The sequence below is a fragment of the Vitis riparia genome, chromosome 16 (assembly GCF_004353265.1).
Source record: "Vitis riparia cultivar Riparia Gloire de Montpellier isolate 1030 chromosome 16, EGFV_Vit.rip_1.0, whole genome shotgun sequence".
In the NCBI taxonomy this organism is placed as follows: Eukaryota; Viridiplantae; Streptophyta; class Magnoliopsida; order Vitales; family Vitaceae; genus Vitis; species Vitis riparia.
Window position 1 is genome coordinate 23,625,174 of NC_048446.1, and position 6,303 is coordinate 23,631,476.

Genomic DNA, 6,303 nt, shown 5'->3' on the forward strand with positions numbered 1-6,303 from the left:
TATTTATATATATATATATATATATTGGATAAATAATAATAATAATATTTTTTAAGGTATTTAAAAATATTTATATTTTTTGAGGTGTTTAAAAAATATTTACTTTAAAAATATAGTAATAATCATTTTTAACCATTGATTTCCAATATTCAATTTATTAGGCATGGTTTTTGGGAAAAAAATAATTGATGGAAATAGTAACACCTCTCTGGTAAGGAATTAATTTACATGTCCCACCAATTAATATGTGAGAAAGAAAGATAAGGTAAATGATGAGAGAGAGAGAGAAAAAGAGAACGAGAGAGAGTGGGAAGTTAGTTGTTTTCTTTTTCTTTTTGACTGTCAAGGGTATTTCAGGAAATTTTGAAAAGTAATGTCTTTCAACTTAATTTTCACTCATCCACTAGGTTTTGTGGCTTAAATACAAGGGATATGAGGTTCTTTTTACAAAAAAATTATTAAGTAGAATATTTCATAATTTCATAGTGAGAAAACAAATGCTATGTTTAGTTAAGAAAAACACCCAAAAGGAGGGGTGAATTGAGTTTTTAAAATCTTTTCAATCACAATAAATTTAAACAAAATATAAGCAAAGTAAAGAGATAGAGTTTAGAGAATTCAAACTCGGGTTTATAGTGGTTCGACACTTCCTTGCCTACGTCTACTCTCCTCAACCTCCTAACCGAGTGAGGGTTCCACTAACTTGAAACTTCAACCAAACTTCCAATCTTCTTACACTTGGATTCCGGCTCCAATAGGCTCTTACACAATCTCTTCAAGATTCAACCCTCTTGAAGACTTTAACACTCAGATTGTTACAAGATATAATCACTCAACCTAGCTTAAAGATGGCTCAAATACAAGACAAAGCTAGGATGACAAACAAGAGTGCACTAAAGGATATGCAAGTGGTGATTTAATGCACTATGAAAAAAATGAGAGCTTTTTGATCAAGAACAGGTAGGTGGGCTTTGAATGCAAGTGTTCTCTTGTCAATAAATGAAGCGGAGCTCTCAATTTATAGGTTTCTAAGCTCGGGAGTCAAAAACAGCAAAAGGTAACCTCGTCCGATCGAGTTAGGAGTCGACTAGTTCACTAGCCGTTGGAGCATTTAATGCATGACAAGTTACCGTTGCCTCAACTGGACATCGACCGGTCCTCGATCGGACCATGACCGGTGAAGGAATCATCTCGATCGGGAAGAGAATATTACTGGGAGAGAGAGAAGGTTTTTGACCTTCCTCGACCAGACGACCTCAATCGGTTGAGCCTTTTTGGCCCCGAAAAACCTACTTTTTGATTCCTTTCTTTTCTAACACTTAGGCAAGGTCTTTAAGTAAATTATTAAGTCAATTTTGAAACATTTTGCCTAAGGTAAATTAGTTAAAAACTCGGGTTTTAATGAAATCGACGTTTTAAAGAATAAACCGAGTTTTCTAAGATGCATGAAACGTATGAAAATCCTAAGTGCACTCATGCATTCATCTTACATTAGGTTCCTATGATCATAAGTTTTCCAAGCGTCTCGATCTTGTATCCATTTGGTCTTTTGATGAATTTTCGAGTTTATACCTGAGATTCTTAAACATTAAACCAATTAGTCACTTAACCATGATTTGTTATTATCAAAACCCGATTAGGAGAACCCTTGGGCTAACACATAGGTAATTATAATTAGATTCTTTATAGAATAAAGAAATGTATTATGAATATCTCTATATATTCTAGGTTAGGAGGGGAAAAGTTATGAGAGGGAAATGTGTTTGTGAGGATTATACATGGTAGATAGAGATATGAGGAAGAGTGAGATACCCAATGAAGTAAGGGCTTGCGATTTAGGGTGTGAATGTAAGGAGAAAGAGTGAAAGACACTCAGAGGGGCAAGAAGGCTCGGCTCATGATGTAGGGTGAAGATATGATGAGTAGGAAAACATGCAATGTTTCAAAACCCAATAATTGTATTTGTTTCTATCATTTGTGATATTTTCTATTATATAGTAGAATATTATTTCTTATATATGAATGTAGGTATAGTCAGTCAAAACATTTTAAAACCTTGTGTATCTTTATGTGTGGAGGATTTTATATTATGTTTTTCCATTAATGTATTTGTATTAAAGCTTCCACATGCACAACAAGTGGTATTAGAGTTTTCACATGCATGATAAGTGTTATGAGAGCCTTTGTTGAAGATGTCAAGACGAGCATTGGTTAAAGTTATTATTTTATATGCATCCCTACAAAAATCATATGAGATAGTGGTGACTATGATTTTAATTGGAAAGAGGACGTTGACAATTGATGAGATGTCAAATGCTCTTTGAGAGACCAAAAATATTAAATAGTCAATTCGTCTCATGCACAACAAACTCTTACAATGAATTCTGAATCACGTCATGGTAGGAGTATATCGCAAGGGAAATATTATGATAGGAGAAATAATCATTCCCGATGCTTCTAAAGGGATATGAAGTGTTATTACCATCATAAAAAATTCTTGAATCTCAAGAGACTTCAGATTTTACTAGTATTGCTAATGAAGAATTTGATAAGGGAAGGTCATGTTATTTTTGTTATAGTTGAAGAAAATTTTGTTGATCATTGGATTTTGGATTCTAGATGTTGTTTTCATATGTGTTGTTTGATACCTATAAGGAATGTGATACTAATATCCCCTTAATAAGCAATGATTCAAGCTGAAAAACCATTGGGATTGATACCATAAAGGTGAAGATGTTTGATGATGTTTGATGATGTTGTGAAGATATTGAGTAATGTTAAGCATGTTCCTAAGTTAAGGATGAGTTTAATTTCTCTAGGGGCTCACTTTGAACTATGGTTTTTGTTTTTTTCAAAGAACATTATAATAAATATTAATAAGGTACTTTGATAGCCATGAAAAGGAAAATATGAAAAATTTATACACCTTGATTGGGAAAACAACTTTAGGGGCTATGAAGGTAGAGCTAAGCCATGATGAGCCTTTTGCTAGTGTTAAAGAAGTTAAAGTAGAAGAGTGCAATAAGATGATTAAGACTCTATTTTCAACTAAGAGTAGTCATTGGCACAAAAATGAGACTATTCGTAAAAAGAATGAAGTTATGAAAAATACAAGAATAGTTTCTCGAGTCAAGTTCAATAAGAGTTTGAACTTGATACATGTTTATTTTCATTAATTATGAGGATTGAGAAAATTTGAGTCAAGGTGGATATTGTTAGGGTAACTCTAATGATTTATTTTTTATTTTTAGGAGAGTCAATATTTATAAAGTTTTTGCTTTGATAAATTATCTTTTTTAAGTATGATTATGATTAGGAAACTATTTGTTTAAGGATAACCCATAGATTTCTATAAATATGTGGTTCTATATAGGATTTTAAGAGAGGGGAAAAAGTAAGCAACGAGTGAAGAGAGAAAGTCAAAGGTTATTGGGTTTTTGATAGAGAAAGATTGAGAAAGTTTGAAGTGTGTATTTCTAAAATTTATTAATAAATTTAATCTCTCTTTTCCTATGAATATATGCAATTATGTTGAACTACTTAAATATTTTTTTCTTCTCTATTTCACTTTATTTTTCATGTTGCATTTGGGTATTGTGGTTTCTCAATAAGTGATAGAAGAATCCTGATTGAAGATATCTAAAAGAGTCTTATTATTTGAAGATTTCAAAAATAGTAAAGAGAATAAAACACAAAAAATGATTGTGAAACAAATTTTAGTTGAAGGTGGAGTCAATTGTACTCTCATCAAATGACATAAGAAGTAAGGAGATCATGGTGCACTATAAGGCCATGATGTACAAAGGGAACTATGGCACACGAGGATAGCAAGGCACCTCCTACCACAACATGATTCAAAATTCATCATAAGAGTTTAGTTAGTATTAGACAAAATACTTGAACGCATACCTACCAAAGACACATTTTAGCTATCTCTCTTTAGTCCTTGTTTACATTTTTCCTCCCTTAAAATTTTATATAAAACCACATATTTATAGGGTTCTATGGGTTAACTCTAGACCAATGGATTTTTAATCCGAATCAAACTTTAAAGTCGTGTTTGGTTCTAAAAAAGTATAAAGGAAAGAAAAAAATGTTAAAGAAAATTATTTTTTCATATTTGGTTGTTCAATGAAAAATACCAAAGAAATTTAAATATAATTAAAATTATTTGAAAACTTATACATTTGCAAGTTATTTAATCTTTATTTCAAGGAATACTATACAATAAATAGTGATATTAATTTTTTCTTACTATTTCAAAATTTAACATAATTTTTAAAGATGCAAAGTAAGTATATATATTTTTTTATATAAATTTTTTATTTTTTTAAAATAAAAATATATTAACTATTTTCTAGTTTTTTTTAAAAAAAAGAAAATGTATTGATTGTCTATTTTTAAAAATAGAAAACATAAAATATATTTCCACTACTAATCACGAAAAAATAAAATAAAATAAAATCTAATAGTAAAAAAAAATGAGTAATCTTAGAATGAGTATTGACGAGACTAACAAGAAAAGCTCGCCATGGAGACATCTTATTACATATTCCTAACCCAAAAAAGGGCACATATGGAACCTCCTTTTTCTTCCAATGCACCAACAAACAAAGAATCCCCATCATTGAATACGAGCCATGGCAAACATGAACATTAAATGGTAGTTTGACAATATTTTCAAAAATAGGCTATAAAAAAATAAATTTTGAAAACGATTTTTATAATTATCTTTAGAAATTAAATTTTGTTGAGAATTCAAATATGAAATCATTTTTCTCTAACTTAATACTTGTTTCTAGTTTCTACCACCACCCGGGACAGATCATTCAGGGAGATATTCGGATGAAAGCATTTGGGTATAGCACAACCGCTCGACCAATATTATCGGATAATGGGGGGTTTGGGGACGAACCACCGGAGCGTCGACACCCAACAAGGGGTCATATGGCGCCCCAATGAACAAATTGCCCAAGAACTACAAAACCTCCACAGATTATAGTGAACTACTCGTACAAGTACGAGGTACGAGGTACGAGGTACGATTCCCAAGTTGAAAAGACATTACTAATGGAATGCTTCTCCCAAGGAAACACCATGCGTCGGCTGGACCACTAGCAAGCCCTATGAAGTTTTCTAAGTTTGGCCTTACACAAGTTCCTTCTCAAAGGGAAAATCAACATCCACCAAAGAAAAACTATAAAAGCTAATGATCGACAAGCAAGAGAAGGGTAGAGGAAAAACACGAAGCTCAACCTATTGGTTCCAGAGAGGCTGGTCGACTCTTCCCAACAATTTTTTCAAAAGGTTCTTGTACCAACATTACCCATGAAATTATAATACATTTATGTAAAATGCAAAATTTTTTAAAGTATTGTATATTTTTAAAATTGTTTTTCACAATGCTATACTAGAAAACAATTAAAAAAACATCTAAAATTTATGTTGACTGTTTTTTGTTCTAAAGAAGAGAAATCAAATAAACCCAAAGTTTAGTTTCCACTCCAAGTATGGATGTGCTCATTTAGATACACTTTTTGGTTTTTCATTTTTTAAAATAGAAAATGATAATAATTTTTATGTAAAAAAATAACAACTTATATTAAAAGGGTAATAATTTTTAAAAATTGTTTGAAAAAAATTAAAATATCAATAAATTTTTACTAACTCAAATTTTAGAACTTTTATAAAATAAAAAAATTAAGGATGAACCCATACCTTTTTAATAAAAATGATTACTATTGTCTATTTAAAAAAAATAAAAATAAAAAAGTGTATCCAAACAAGCCCTACATTCTTTATTTTCTCATTAGAATTCAATACACTAACCATATATGACACATTAGTAATGAAGGACAAAACACTAACCATTCAATTCAATTCCCTGAAAGTCAAATAATCCCAAAGCAATCACATGATACCATCCCTTTCACCCACCCATTAGACCTTGTTTGGTATAGAAAATCACAATTTTTAAAAGACAATATTGGATGGAAAAACTTTTTGAAACAACATTTTCTTGGCTTCCATATTAAATGTTTATTTTTCCTTGAGTTATTACCTCTTTAAACAAAATTAGCCAGATATAAGATCACTTGTTGAGCTAAAAAAATAGCTAAAGTTTAACCAAACAAGACTTTACAATTGCAGCAAAAAGGCACATTGGTGAGGAAACATGTGGAACCAGCATATATGAATCATAACGCCCATCATATATAACACTGGCATGGGAAAACAAAGAAGGAAAATAGATTGAAACAGTTAAAATCCAAACCCTAAAAAATCAATTCAAAGTCTCGAAAA